This window comes from Scleropages formosus, chromosome 22 (genome assembly GCF_900964775.1).
Source record: "Scleropages formosus chromosome 22, fSclFor1.1, whole genome shotgun sequence".
In the NCBI taxonomy this organism is placed as follows: Eukaryota; Metazoa; Chordata; class Actinopteri; order Osteoglossiformes; family Osteoglossidae; genus Scleropages; species Scleropages formosus.
The window spans coordinates 22,271,021-22,287,140 of NC_041827.1; the positions used below are offsets into that span (position 1 = coordinate 22,271,021).

General features: G+C 49.7%; 1 protein-coding gene across 2 annotated transcripts in view; it reads left to right on the forward strand.

The window, feature by feature from the left end:
- The window catches only part of fhit (fragile histidine triad diadenosine triphosphatase), a 232,352-nt gene that overhangs the window by 44,648 nt on the left and 171,584 nt on the right, over positions 1–16,120 (forward strand). Inside the window, exon 1 of one of the 2 annotated variants that reach the window (XM_018734151.2) lies at positions 7,268–7,333. The exons of the other annotated variant lie outside the window; for it this stretch is intronic. The gene's annotated coding sequence lies outside the window, so the exon portion shown is untranslated. Of the gene's footprint in view, positions 1–7,267; positions 7,334–16,120 lie in introns of those variants that run through there. 2 annotated transcript variants of the gene reach the window in all.

The following is a 16,120-nucleotide window of genomic DNA, read 5'->3' on the forward strand; positions in this document are numbered from 1 at the left end:
TGAGGACCTTCCCGACGTTATGTTCCTGCCTGCATTGAATCTGTGTCAACGGTAATGGGTTCGAAAGGGACGAGTTTTGAGACCTTTCTTAAATGCAGGAAGGGATTCAGCAGTTCTGAGGGACAGAGGGAGCTCATTGCACCACGTTGGGATCAACGCATAGTAATGCTGCTACTACTACTAGTACTACTACTAATAGTGATAATAAAAAAAAAAAATAATAATAATAATAAGGAGCAAGAGCAGGCAGTGTCTCATACGCAGACAGTGGTGTTATTCCTATGTTCTGGAGCAGCTCTGCTCTGCTCTTCGATGGCAGTATCTACGTTTTCTGTCCAAGTTAGTTGTTTGATATTGCTCTGCATGTGCGTAATATGACTGCTGCTGACTTTGTGTCAGATATTGCATTGCTTATTCATGTTGTCAGGCGTCATATTGGATTTCCTAATGGCTTCTATTTGATTATGTTTCGGGTCGCCCTGCACCTAGAAGTACAACAGTTTAATTAAAAAACGGAAAAGAAGACCTTCAATATTTTAGTTATTGAAGTGTAAATGAAATTACGCTATTTGCTCAGTCGCGTAGCCCTCCGGGTGTCTTCTGTTCTCTGTTTACATGCGGCAAGGAGCGGAAAAAAGGACCCTTTGAGGTGCAGAGTTTTCGGAGGAGCGAAAGCTGCGGAGTTCGTGTGATTTCGCAGCGTAGCCGATAAAAACCTGCCGCGATTTGTCGTTTGGCTGAAGATTCCTTGTTTCGTCAGCTGGTGGTTGTTGATGCGTGTGCTGCTGTCCTCCTTTCTTACAGGAAAACACACACACACACACACACACACACACACACACACACACACACACACACACACAGCACCATTAACATGAGATAAGAACAGCTCTGCCTACTTCCTTCACCCTGTTTACGGTACTTTACCCTGTGTGCAGTACTGTATGGGCATCGGAGCCGTGCAGACGGCGACACGCATCCGTTTATTTGCATCCGCGTCTCCGGCCTGCAGAGTTTACTTTTTAAACTAAAAATAACTGTGTTCATTTTATATGGCACCTCTGTCCCAGGTGTCTTACAAGGTTGAATAAGCAACTTTACAGTGATTTACCCTTTCATACAACAGGATATTCTTACTTGGAGAACTTTGGCTCACTGCTCTGACTAAGAGCAGTTCAGCAGAAGTGGGATTTGAACCTGGAACCTTCAGACTGCAAGGCAATAATGGAACCCGCTCCGCTACCTTCTGCCCCTGGTAGGTAGTTGATGGAGGGGCTGTCGGTGGTGCCGTGGTTACAGCTTCTGGCTTCCAATCCAGGAAGCCAAGTTTGAATCCCACCTTCTGCTGTAGCCCCTTGGTCAAGGTGTTTACCCTGAATTGATGCAGTAAATATTACCCAGCTGTGTAAATGGGTAAATCAGTGTAAGCAGGTAACGTTGTTGGTCACTTTGGAGAAAAGAGTCTCATAAATACATAAATGATCGAATTTAAGTTTCAGGATTTGGCACAACTGAGTTTTTGTGGTTTCCCTTGATTCGTAGCATCACTTTGAATCCAAGGACCTTCAACCTTGGGTCAAAAGTGCTTCTATGTGGAGCTATGACTTTTCTGCAGAAGACGACCTCCCAATAACTTTTTGAGCCCGAAACGACAGGATCGTTGAGCTTATTTCTGGAACGGCGCTTGGGGTCATTACATCAGACGCTGTTATTGCCGCCGACTCTTGGCTCAGTGTGACAGGGGTGAGAAGTTCCTGTAGTTCCCCTCCAGAGCACCATAATCCTCACCATAGTACGATTATCAAACAGTACGAGCTCCCCGCGTCGGAACCCGTCGCCGTGGAATAGCATTCCCTTCCATACGCTCAAACATCCGATCGCTTTAGATGATGAAATCGTTGCCCGTTTATGCTCTCCGTCCATAGATGCTGGGATGGCAAAAACAGTTTTAATTACAATTCTCGCCTTCAACTTCTCGAGCTCCACTCTGCTTTGTAATTGGAGGCGCTGACTCACACTGGCTTTTCCTTGAGCGAGCATCGCTCGTTGCGAAGACTCCCCTTGCGACGGGAGCGCCAAGGTCACGCGGCTCGGCGTATTTGTCTCAATTAGTTTTCCATGGAGCTTATGGGAGTAATTTGTCTTTCGCCGATCTCGCCGAACGGATTTAAAGCAAACGCTCAGCCATAGCATCGGACATCGGAAGACGCGTGGCCTCCGGCGCGGGACCGGGCGCTCGCCGCTTACGTGTCGACCTCCTTCCGGGTAAACCCGCAGGTACCGCCTTCTTCCCGATCGCACTTTAGGCCAATAGCCGTTCGTTCGAAGGAGGCGTGAGGTTAGTACCTGGATCAGCTCATCCGTGTGGCGAGCTCCCTTTGCAAAGCATCCCACCTGATCTCGCGACTGATGAAGAAATGCTCTGTGCGGACCAGCAGGCGGCGTAGCAGTTAGGGCTTCCTGCTTTGGGTCTGAAAAACTCGAGTCTGAATCTCTTCATCGAGGTACTTACCTGAAGTGGTACGGTAAAAATTTCTCAGTTCTATGAATGGGTAAATAATTGTAGGTAGCTTACATTTCCATGTACATGTATTAATTTTTCAGACGCTTTTCTCCAAAGCGACAAACATGTCGTAGAAAATACAATGTGCTCATTACATGAGCAGGAAGAGACACTTAGATGCAGACGTGTGATTCTTAAGTGCAGTTAGTTTGTTTCTTTCCACCATATGAACCGACGTTCATCGAACGAGTAGCTGCATAAAACTTGACTAGAATATCGCCGATTCCTGATCACCTTCCTAGTAATAATTTTTTTTGTGAGATACATATAAATATTTATGTTACTTACAGGAGTAGCTGCGTAAAGGTTTATCTGGGGATGAGTTTGGGCAAAGTGAGTGTGGAAGAGGTGAGTTTTCAGACCCTTTTTAAATGTGGACAGGGATTCAGCAGTTCTGAGTGAGAGGGGGAGGTCGTTCCACCGCAACGGAGCCAGAACTGAGAAGCACCGTGCTTTGCCTTTCCCCAAGAAAGCTTAACACCATAAGTGGCTTTGGAGAACAGAGTGAACGAAATACACAGATGTAAATGATGTAAATGTGCCGGCCGTCCAAATGCGTTCGGCGCTGCCCGTACGGGAGTCGCTGGTGCGGGAGGTGGTTTATTGTGCAGGTGTGTCAAAACAGACCAAAAACAACACACTGTGTATTGGAAAAGCGACCGGGCTGTTTACCTTTCTTATGAAAACGAAGATATCGGCTCGTTTGCAGTTCACGCCGGGCACGACTTCTTTACGTATTGGAAAAGGGAAAAAAAAATAGTCGAAAGCACTCGCTCTCCTAAGCAGTAAAATGTTCAACAGATGAGACAAGTGCTTCAAACCAGCAGCCGTCATCGTGAGTCACTAAATAAGTAATCGGCAAACTGCGCGACCCGCGTTGTCCGATAAATAAAATTTTATTTTGCGTTTACGTTTGGAACGCCGGCGTGACCGGCTGCTCGCGTTCGTTCTCGTCGGACTCGCTGACGGCCTTCCAGTGTTCGGGCGCTCGGACTGCCGGAGGGGACGACTCTGTATTCTCGGAACGGCTGGGGGGGGTCTCTCTCTATCATCAGAAATGCATGAAGAATGCAGTTGCCGGCGCCTTCCGCAAGATGACCCAAAAATGGTCGCGTTCGCCTGCAGGCCCACGCAGCGTGACGTGCGATGCGGGAAATAATGTTTTGATTTATGGCGGAGTCTCGTCTCGTCCCGACAGCCCTCTCGCTGGGCACATTAGTAACTTTGAGTGTGACTTTGGAGGGAGAGGCTCCGGAACGGGGGACGGAGCCGCGGTCGTTCTGCGGGGGTGCGGCCTACGAAGGTGCTCGGGGAGTGTCCGCGGGCAGCGGACGACCTGCCGTTTCCGCCGTTTTCCAGACTTTTCCGTGGGCGGCCGGCCGAGGCCTTGCTCCGGCCGGGCTTCGAGCCGGGGCGTAAACTCGGAGGGTGGGCCGACGCTCGTGCGGGGTCGCGACGGAGACTTCCTGACGGTCAGCTGAAGGTCAGCGGTCCGGCCGAGCGTCGGCAGACACTGTGAAGGGCGAGGGGGTGGTGTGGGTGCGAGCTCTCTGTACCACAAATGCTAACTGTGCCTTACAGCAGCGAGGACTGTTCAAGGTCGTTGCTTTCTAGACCCAAGGCATCGGACACACCGGGTTCATTCTTCTCTGAGCTTAAGTTCCCATGAAGACATGAAACGTACGTTATTTTTTATTTTTTTTTCTTCCCCCCAAAGCAATGTAACACACATATTACAGGCTGTTTAGAGTCACCGTTTCATTTGAAACACATGTTTGGACTGTGGGAGGAAACCAGAGCACCCAGAGGAAGCCTGGGCAGAATGTGCAAACACCACACAGACTGAGCTGGATTTGAGGCCACAGCCCAGGTGTTGAGGCACCAGTGCTGCCTGCTGTGCCGCCAAACCACCTGTATTCTTTGCTTGGGCCACAGTGACCTTGCAACGGACAAGCGGTTTGTGACAATGGATGGATGCACAGGTGACAGATGTTTTGTGTATTTTTGTGTATTTTGTTCTGATTAATAGATTAATAGATGAAAACCTCTGATGCAGCAATTTTGCAGCTGAAGTTCTCTTAATTTCTGGGGCCAAATGGGCCGTGATCTATAAGCCTGATGATGGGTGAAGGTGACTTCAATGTCAGGAGTACACATTAATTCAGATGATGCACTTGGGATGGGTGATCAGACTTGACCAATAAAGACAAAGGTTAACATTTTGACGCTCAGACGTGCCGTATTTAACCTGAAGGAAAACCCTTGTTCAAAGATCTCATGGAAACATAAACCTGAAAATGTGAAACGAGCCGCGGTTGGGAATTACGTCTCCGGATCGCAAGGCGTTGACCCCGTGTGGAGGATCAGCTTTGCAGGGGGTCTGACTCATGAGGTCGCTGGGGAAGGGAGAAAATCTTGGAGTGTTTGGAAATTTGTTTTGTTGTTATGACAACTGGAATCTTGATCCCACTCGGTGCGGCTTAATCAAGACTCATTTGCGACGGGCTTCTCTAAGGCTTATTAGGGCTGCCAGCGCTCAGCGACATTTATAGATAATGCAGCCCACTCGGAGTCTCCATTACTCAGGCTCTTCAGTCATCGCGGTGATTTGAGCACCAAAATGAACTTTTCGACACGGCTGGTTTTCGTAGAATAATCCCTCGCAAAGGCCGCAGAAACGGAGCGCTTGGCTTTCGAGGACAGCGGTCGTAATCGCCGAAATGTTGGCTGTGAAGAGGCACCGCGCTGATGTCAGCGCTTTAATGATTATTGCATTTACATTTATTTATTTATCACACACTTTTCTGCAAAGCGACTTCCAATGAACTCTATGTAGTGTAATGAGCCCACACACCTTATTCACCGCAGTGACTTACACTGCTAGATACACTACTTACACTGGGTCTCTCATCCATACATCAGTGGAACACACACACACACAGAGTATGGGTGAACCTGAACAGCATGTCTTTGGAGGGTGGGAGGAAACCAGAGCACCCCTCAGGGAGAACATGCCAACTCCACACAGACTGAGCGGGGATCGAACCCACATCCTCTCGCACCACCCAGGCGCTGTGAGACAGCAGCGCTACTCGCTGTACCACCGTGCCACCTATAGCCCATTATTATTGTTACTTATTATAATTATTAAAATCTCACCTTAGCTCTTGCTGCCAGTCGCTGGTGCGGCTGGAAACGGCCCAAATTCAGGATTCCGGGATTTCGAACCTGCGGTCCCTTGAGCTCCGGCGTCACTATGGCACCGACTGTACGCCGGCGCGGCAGACTTCTCAGCGGCGCACGGAACATATTGTGTGTTTAATTGCACGATGCGGTAACAATACCGAGGTTGTGAAGCAGAAACAGCCACATGGTCTCATCCTTTAATTGGAACGATGACAGGGCTCTTGCATATGGCTCCGGGATGTATCTAAAGATAGATGATAGTGTTTATTGTTGGAGACACAATTTATAGGCCCAGTTCACTTCGAATGCCAGATACACCGTTAGCCTCGCTGTCACGCAGAGACGTGTCCCTTCCGCTCGCATGTCGGAATCTCGATCCGGAGAAAAAGCGTCGCGTTCTAATGCTCTGCGAGCAGTAATTTTACCTCCCCTGTCTGGGAGATGCTCCGTGAGCTTTGTCGCACGCGAATAGTTAGTTATACACACCTTTTTAAAAGCAGCGCTCGCTTTCTGCGAGCCTTAATTAAAGCACTTTGTGTGTTTCGTACTTGTGATGCCAACAAGGCTAATTAAAACTGAAATTGAAAAAAGAATATGTGATTACAAAAAAAAAAAACCTTCGAGAGGCTGAGATGTTGTTTTTCCTTCGTATGCCAACATTTTGAGGGAATCGGTTGTGAGCGCTTTGAATAACGGTAAAAATTGTGAATTGCACCAGTCGGGTTTGTTCACCTAGAAACGCCGGTGCATTTTCATGTATTAATATATTAATGGAATCATATGAGACGAATCCCACTTTAATCACCCGAGCCTCTAGGCAGCATAGCAGGACCCCGGTTTCAATCTCGCCTTCTGCCGTAGTAGCCTCAATCACGGCACCTGCCACGAACGTATAGGGTAAAAATGACCCGGCTGTAGAAATGGGGTAAATCATTTTGAATGCCGTGGGAGAAAAGTGTCAGCGAAATCGATACACATACACCGTATAATCATTTCGATGAGTCGCGGATCCTTTCGCTACCACGCGCTCTTAGGCCGTGTCCTTATTTGAACTTGCGAGCAGTTACTGATGAGCCGCTCGCGACCGGTGCGGTGCAGCTGCGGTACGTTTACTGTAGCCGCTCTTCCTTCTGGAGGCCCATTAATGAGACGGTCCTACTTATTGTGTAACTTGTAACAATCGGAGTTGACGATATTAGCCACGGCTCCCCGAGGCTCAGCGATTTGCTCGGTCCGTCCCGGGGGAGACGGTTTGCGTTCGGCGTCCGACGTGCGGCGGCAGCTGTCCGGTACGCGGCTCGCGGGCCGTTGTTTCCGGGCCCGGGGAGGAGGCCAGTCCGGAGCGCGTCGAGTTTGCGAAGGGGAAACGGGGGAAAAAGTCAAACGTGGACTGCCGGCGCTCGGGCAATTTAATCGCATTATGCGCCGTCACCCGTCTGACCTAAATCGACAGGAAGTGTGCGTTCGGTTGCTTTTGCGCGGAGCGGAAGGCGGCGCGTGCCGCGTCGGAACCGGAGCGCGCGGCCGAGCGCCAGACCGAGCAAAGCGGCCCGTCCCTTGAACCCGCGCCTTTCCGGGGTAACGGTTATGTGCCGTAATACCCGTCACAGTGTTTCGCATCTGCACGGCTACGTGTGTGTGTGTGTGTGTGTGAGAGAGAGAGAGAGAGAGTCAGTCAGTCAGTCAGTCACGTCTCTGCGCCTCCTCGACACGGGTCACCAGGGCTTCCCGTGCACAATTCCGTGTCTCCGGACTGTTTCTCCTATTAACGTGCAGCGGTGTGACACATACAGTGTAACATTTAACGGAGCGCCACTCCCGATCCAGGGTCCCTCGCTGCTGCCACTGCAGTGTACAGTGTATCCTGTGCAATATTACTGTCGCACACCCAGTGTGAGCGGCGCCGTTCCTCCCAGGACACACTCGCATATTTGTCCCCGTAATCTTCTGAGATGTTGACAGAATTCACTGACGAAAGCCCAGTCACATCGTGAGCGAAGAGCAGCCGCTTGCCAAAGTACAAGGAAAGCGTTACAGCGTTTTATTTAGCGGAAATAGAGGAGCGGCGGTATCACCACGGTAAAGACCGTTTTACTGCACCGTCTCCGGCCCCAATCGCCGTTTCCAGACAATTCAAATTTATCATCTTCAAACACATAACTGGGGGGGAAAAAGCAAAAATGACAACTATGATGTAATAACATTCAAAACAATGGTAACAATATTCATTCATTCATTCATTCATTCATTCATTCTGTGTAACACTTGTAACAATGAAAGGTCACTGTGGTCCACAGTCTATCCCAGAAGCACGGGGTGTGAGGCAAGGAGCACCTTGGATGGGACATCAGTCTGTCTCTCTCTCACACACACACACACACACACACACACACACACACTCATTCACACTCGTTAACAAATTAAGGGCAACTTAGAGTCACCAGGTCACCTGAAACACATGTCTTTGGACTGTGGGAGGGAACCAGAGCATCCCGCTTCAAAACCGGGAGCTCGTGCAACCTCCACGCACACTGAACAAACCGGGTTCAAACCCGTGACCGGGAGAGACGAAGCACCGACCGCCGGGCCCCCAACACTGACAGAATCCTTTTTGCTACATCGAACTGGTTCTTCCCACATCGCATTTACATTTACCTTCCTTCATTTAGCAGACGCTCTCCTCCAAAGGAACGTGCATCTCATTACCTTTTGTACGTGGACCGCTCATCGACCGAACATCGACCGCACTTTGACTGCACGTTGAGCAGCGGGCCCTCGTACTGTGACACGTGAACATGAAAACCGGGAGGGGCTGAAAGGGACCTTAACTCTTAAAGGACGTCCGGACGTGGCGAAAGCACCTGACCGCCGCTGCCCCGGTGACCTACGCAAGGGAGTGAAGTGAACCGCACCGCTACTGGAGTACTTACTCCGTTTTTCATTTACCTGATACTCTTCTCCAAAACAGCTTACTATGACATGCCTTTTTATACAACCGAGTCATTTTTACTCTATCAAATCTGGGTAAGTGCTTCTGGGATTCGAACCCGGATCCTTTCGGTGCAAACTGTACTCCAGCTGTTAGGGACTTGTGTCTGTCCTGATGTACAGTATATTTCTTTGCTGTGTCTGTGCGGTACGTTGTTAGTGCTGTTTTCATATGTACTCCAGCCCTTCTGAACCTGTGTTTTGCGGGGAGTGTAAATTTCCGGAAAATTGGTGAACCACCGAGGTGTTGAAACCAGGATCGTTTTTTTTTTTTTTTTTTTTTTTTAATGTATTCCGGATTAAGTTTGAAAAGTTCTATATTATAATTCATAATTTTTAAGGGCGCTGCAAGTGTTGCAGGAATATTTGCTTAGTTGATAAATTTTTCATCCTGGTGTTAAAAGAGCAGTGATCCCCCCCCCCACCAAACTGACTAACTCAGCTGGTTGCATGAGGGATAAAATATGTTACACTTTTAGGAGCCTCGAGAGTCATTTAAAGAATCTGAAAAACACACCTACACTGAACTGCAAAGCGGTAAAGCTTGCGGCCGTATGTTGTACCAAAAGGATTGCGGAGATTGCGATTGTGAGCGGTCGGCAGAAGCCGCCACATCTTATAGCGGTGCCCTCGGGCGGCACGGCGGCTCAGCGGGTAGCTCTGGTGCCACGCAGCGCCTGGGATCTGTCCTCGGATGCGGGTTTGATCGCAGCGCTGCGTCTGCGTGGCGTTTGCACGTTCTCTCCCTGTTCGAGAGGGCTTCCTCCAGGTGCTCTGGTTTCCTCCCACACTCTGCCACTGTGTTTCAGGTGGCTTGGTGACTCTAAATCGAGTGGGCGTCACAGCGCTCTGCTTCATAAACCGGTGAATGTTTACTGTAGGACGTCTGGAACCGTAAGTCACCTTGGATACGGGTGTCAGTTAAGCAGTTAATAATCACGGTACATCGCTGTATAGGAATATGTGCCGTATGAATAAATGTAGATGCAGATACATAGTAGTGTTTCATCTTGAGCTTCCAGCACCTCCCATCCGAACCCTGAGCGCTCCTTTGTACTGGTTGCTGCAAATACAGCTTGGCTTACGTTTCAAAAAGTCAAAAGTGTGGTGTGTACCATGCATGTACAGTGATTCGGGGGTACGGTGTGTACACTCTCTCTCTCTCTCTCTCTCTCTCTCTCTCTCTCTCTCTCTCTCTCTCTCTCTCTCTCTCGTCACAGGAAGCTTTTAGCATCCGTCATAATTTTCTGAGCTCCGTCCCCATCAGCGTAATTAGGTTCGCTGGGTGTGTTTGGCTCTACGTTTTACGTGCCCTTGAAAGCCGGGATGGGTATTGATATCGACGAAGGGTGAAGTATGCAGTCGGGGTGGTGTGTCCTCACACACCGTTTATTAAAAAAAGTGCACCTGGCCCAGGATCAAACTTGAATTTTTTATTTGCCACGTAAATCTCGGTCGCAAGTTTGCTAAAATATTAAGAGCCGTAACTCACGTCAGATCCGGCAACAGTAAATATTTAAGACAAAATATAATAGGCTGTAATAACAAGCGTAATTTATACTGATGCTCTGCCATAAGCTCTTTATGGACACTCTTAATGATTGTTGCATTGAAGCAGTCATAAAGCGGTTAAGGTACACGGAAACAATCGGCGAGACGCAGGAAGCAGCACAGGATTGCTAAAAAGTCCTATATGGTAAGCTGCAATTTTTGGTTTTTACATTTTTTTTCTTTTTCTTGGAGTGTGTTTTGTAGAGCGTAGCTCTCCATTAGAGTACAAGGGATCGTTGCTAATAAAAAGAGCGGGGCTATTTTTAGCGCGGGTTAATAAGACGCCTCCGAACGCTCGTCAGGCCCGGAACGTGTGCGTGGAAGGAGACACTTTGAAGTCGAAGTTTCTCAAACAGGATAGTTAGACACTAAGTCATCCCACGTGTCCTCTTTCCTGCAAATTACTGCCCCTCCCGCCAACCCCCCAACCCCCCAACCCCCCACCCCCAGCCAAGCCTCTTTCACAGGGGTTTAATTAGGAGGCCGCTGCTGGGAAGTCGGGAGCACTTTGAACGGGGTGCGGTGCGGCGTGGCGCAGGGAAGCGCTGCGTACCTGCATTCGTCCCTTTTAATACCTTAAGTTTTACCGCTGTAATTGGGCTTTCTGCCCCCCCCCATCTCCAATAGAAGGCCTTAGGATGTAGCGCTCTACCCAGAAACTGCGTGAGCCGTCCTCCCCATCCGTCTCGGAGGCGGTCGGACGTGCTCTTCCTGCCGTCACGTGTGCGGTTCTGTGCCGTTTCTACGGAAACCCAGCGCGGCCGATGCGCCGCACTCTTTCCTCGGCCTCGCGGACGTGACACGCAGGAGTATACCGCACCCTTCTTCCCTGTTTTGAGCAAGTTCCGGCGATAGGAGTAGGTCTCTTAGCAGTCAGGGGTGGGATCTCTCGCAAATATCTCACTGTGGCATCTGAAGGCCCTGGAGATTTGGAACCGCGTTTCACAGTAAATCGGAGTGAAAGCTCCTCATCTCAGAATGAAAGCTACACAGGGACTGTGAAGTAACTTCACGCCTTAGCGGAGAAAGATCGCATATCTATCCTGGGCTACTGGTCAGCTGCGTGCACGGCCATCGCCGATGGCTCAGAACGCCGGTGATCTACCGCACTGGTCAAAAGTTTGAGTACACGTGGGCAGTGCCTGTAATACGGGGGGAGGAGGAGGGCAGATGCACTCAAACTTTTGAAGGAAAGCAGTTAACGCCGTATAACAACCAGTCATCGTAGTTATTTATTGCTCCTCAAATTTATGGAGGAGTTCAGCAAATCACATTTTTTTTAATTAATCTGATGCTTTTCAGCAAACCAGCTAAATGTTAAGTTATTCATCCGTTTATACAGCTGGGTTATTTTTACTGTATCAGTTCAGAGTAAGGACCTTGATCCAGGGGGCCACAGCTAGAGGTGGGGTCTGAACCCGTGTCCTCGAAAGCTGCGGCTTTACGCACCGTCTCCATGTGCGGTGCATTAATTGTCCTGCTCGCTGTATAACTCGGCATCGCTTTTGTAGGGTAACTGGGCTCAGTTTATCAGCTTAAACCTCTGCATTTAACTTAAATTTCACTTTACGTGTTCATCGTGCCTTGTATTTCAGGCTTGTCTCCTGCTGCATATTTATTTTGGCTCCTTTTGTGGCTATCTCTTAGGGGGTATTGTACAAATCCTCATCATTATTTTAAAAAATGTGCCTATTAAAGAGGCTATTATAGCCATTCAGTGTATGATTGCCTGTGGCATTATGTACTCAATGTGCGCTGGATCCCATCAAAGAAAATCCTCCGAATTTGCATGATGGATGCATTCCTTCAAAACACAACTTAAAGCGACATGACTGCAGCTCAAACCCATATTCCTCTTGAAATGGTGACGCCCGACGATTGACGGAAGCCTCATTCCTGCACGAAGCACTGGGCTGCGATCCATCCGTTGGCAGGTGCAGCAAGGAGTTTTCCGAAGGGTTTCCCTAAATGTCAGTGAGCATCTCAAATTCTCCTGCAGCGGAAGATTTACCCCTTTAATACCGCAGGGTAATTTTTACTGCATCGGTTCAAGGTATGGGCCTTCATCAAGGGCGCTGGCGCTTGAGATGGGCTTCAAACCTGCGACCTTCAGGTGCAACGCAGCGCTCGAACCGGTTACAGCACCTGTTCAAGACAAGGCTCTCGGTGTATTTTGTTGTATTACTTGTTATATGGGGGGGGGGTTTGGTGGCGCGGTGGCACGGTGGGTTGGTCCGGGTCCTGCTCTCCGGTGGGTCTGGGGTTCGAATCCCGCTTGGGGTGCCTTGTGATGGACTGGCGTCCCGTCCTGGGTGTGTCCCCTCCCCCCTCTGGCTTTACGTCTTGCGTGCCGGGTTAGGCTCCGGTTCCCCGTGCCCCGTATGGGGCGAGTGGTTCGGACGGACTTGTTATATACAGATAATATACATTAGTAAGTTAACACCCGTTTTATCAGCTCTTCTGAGCCTGTGTTGTGCAGGGAGTGTAAATTGTGTCACACTGGTGACCTGGAAGTGTTGCACAGATATTTGCTTAGTCCATAAATTTTTCATCCTGATGCTAAAATTTTAAGCTTTTTTTTTTTTTTTTTTATTTATTTCCAAATTTATTAAGTCAACCGGGAGGATGACTTGGTGCAGCAGGTCGGCTCGCTATAGCAAAGTGTCCCCAAACAGAGCGCCGAGATACTGTAAATATGCAAATATGTCACTTATTGCGCACATTTGTTACTTCCTCGCTGACGGACTGCGAAAGCAGACGGGAGTTTCACCCGTCCCCCGACACCGCGGAGCTCAGCGTGCCGTCGAACCCGCGCTCCTGCCGTTGGTTAAGGAGATGGAATACATTAAAGCGGCAGCGCGCTTTTATCCCATGAAGATCTCCGGCGGATTAGAACCTTCCGGTATTTTCTCATCACAGCACTTGGGGCCCGTGCTGAATATAAATGCAAATTTCAGAGGGTTTTGCGTTTGAGGGTCTCCGTTACCGGAGCGAAGGCGCGAGCTTTTGCTCCGCGGGGCCGAACGTGGGCCGAACGTGCGGCGCGTGTCGAAATCCCCAAGAAAACAAACAAAGTTGTTGTAATTTAACGGAACCCACCTTGTGACATTTGCCTTGCTGGAGAAAAATGTGTCTAAGTATGTAATATAATTGTTTTTCATATTCCGAAGAGAGCGTGTGGCTCCCGTGCCTCGGTTGTGCCTGAAACCCGAAATTAAGGGAAATAATGAGTAATGGGCCTGATTTACTCCAGCAAAGGCCGCATTTGTCTTTAACGTAGACAAATGAATTGAAGCGATACAGTTGTCACTTTTTTCATTATCCCAACATCCGCTTCCTGCTCGTTGCGGCGGCTGCCGGCCCCCGACGTTGTTTAGGTGACACACAAGTACGAGCGATTTGAATTCATCAGGCGAAGTTAAGGGGACGGCCACGGTGCTCGGGTTCCATCGGCGTGTGCCACTGGTGCGATTAAGGTGCTGCGCTCCTTCTCCGAGGAGAACCCCCCCCCCCTTCCCTTCCCTTTAGGATGAACTCCGTTGTCCTAGAAATGACATTGGGCCTCCGGTTCCTGCCCCGAACGGTGCCCCGGGGGGGGGGGGGGGCTATACAGCGTGTGGAAGAGTTCTCCGTCCTTCTCGTGTCCTTTGTCCACTTTTACCGCCACCTCTGCATTTACACACCTTCTTATTGCTGTGCAGGCAGCAGGTGGTGCAGCGGTTAAAGGTGTGGGTTTCGGAAGGTTAGGTTCGAATCCCAGCTCCCGCTGAAGTGCCCTTGGAAAAAAAGTGCTTACCCTGAATGGACACAGTAAAAGTTACCCAGCTGTATGAATGGGTAAATCAGTGTAAACGGTTCCAGTGCAGTGATGTGCTCCTTTATATCATCCCTAACTGAGCACAAGGTACAATCCTTGGTGTATCATCTCTACATGTGACCATGAGCACAACTGCTTAAAATAGAAGGTATAAAACATAAACATTTGGTCCAACCACGGTCCTGCTCTCCGGTGGGTCTGGGGTTCGAGTCCCACTTGGAGCGTCTTGCGACGAACTGGCGTCCCATCCTGGGTGCGTCCCCTCCGGCCTTGTGCCTTGTGTTGCCGGGTTAGGCGCCGACTGCCCGCGACCCCGTATGGGACAAGCGGTTCGGACAGTGTGTGGGGGCACGCGTGTACGTGTGCATTTGGTCCAAACTCCATGACATAATACCATTTAATCATTTTGACAACATGTCCTTGAAATGTAGCATTATTTGCCCAACAGTAACAATCTGTTGCCACGTAACAAGAAGTAAAAACAAATACCTGACATTATTTATGTATGTTATTATGTCTTTATTGTTTTATTATCGTTATTTCTGAAGGTACTGTTTAACTGAAATAATTGTAGAGTTCCCTCTGGGCTCCATACGTGGTATTATGATACACTGTTTATAACGATCTTCTACCTTGTGCAGTAAATAGTGTCTCTTTCTTTTCCTTGCTGTTGCCTCGCAAACCCAGGTCCTCAGTTCAAGTGTTTCCGCTGCATAGTTTCGGTGAAAATACCGCGCTGCGTAAACAGGTGAGTAACGATGGCGAAGCAGCAGCGGCGAAAGAAAGAAAGAAAGAAAGAAAGAAAGAAAAATAACGTCTCTTGTACATAACATACGATACTATATTATATGCTGCAGCACGGTCATAAAAGTGTGCCGGCAGTAATGCACGTTCTAATGAATGGGATGTGGTTAAAAGCTCCGAGAAGAGCATCCTGCTGCTGCTGGATGCAGCTTTAAAGTACTTAATTCTCCCACTACACTTAGGCTAGCGCGCGGCACTCGGCTTTGTTGTCATCTCCATGGCAACAACGGGGCTCTCCGGCCGTCGCGAACCGACGAGGCGCGCTTTGCGCTGGGCGAGACCCTCGTCCGCCGTCGACTCGTATCGAAAAGCCTATCGATGATTCATTTCGTCGCCCGAAGCCCCTTCCCTTCGCACACGAGATGTTGCGTGTTGTCATGGAATTACGTCCGTTTCCTTTACGCGCGTGTCGCCGCGCTTCGACGCCGGCCGGGCCGTTTTCCGCTCCCTTCGCGTCTCTCGGAACGGGCCCTGTTCTTTTGTACCGTAGCGAGTGTCACCGCTCGCTCGTCTCTCTCGTTTGTGGGCAAGTTTACCTCTTTCTTTGTCTGCTGTCGTCACGGTGGAGCGAAAGGGGACCGAAAGACAAAGAGCCCCGGCCTGCGGGGAGCGAGGAGCGCCGCTCTGAGATCATCAAGTCCTCTGTCATCTCTTATGTTATGATATATATACATACATACATGTGTCATATGTGTCTATATCTATAGTATATATCCTCCCGCCCCGCCCGTCCTGTTTCTCTCCTTTCTTTCAGCAGGCCACGGTGTCACAATTGAGTGTCACCATCCCGCTCCCGTGTTAATGACCGGCTGGACCCATCTGGAGATGCCGGCTTCACGCCGTCAGAAGAGCGGCTTTGATAATGACTTGAGCCGCTGTCACGCGCTTCCTCGTTTTAATCTTAATTATGACGGTTATTGCGGGGGGGAGCGTCTCGGAGACCCGCGCCGTTCGGCGCTTCCGGCCGCTCCCGGTCCGACGAGGCGTCCGCGGCGGCGGCGCCGGGTGAGCGTTCCGGCCTCCTCCGCTTTTAATGAGCCGCTTTCTTTGAGGGATTTTGATTAGCGGGATTGGAGACAATTAATGAAGGAGCTGGAAGGATGCGCGGCGCGCCTTTCGCCGCCGCAGCGCTCTGCCCCGGCCCGTTGTCTCCGCCGCGCCGCAGCTTTCCTCCGTCATTACGGCTCCCGTCTCCCAACCCGTGATTACAA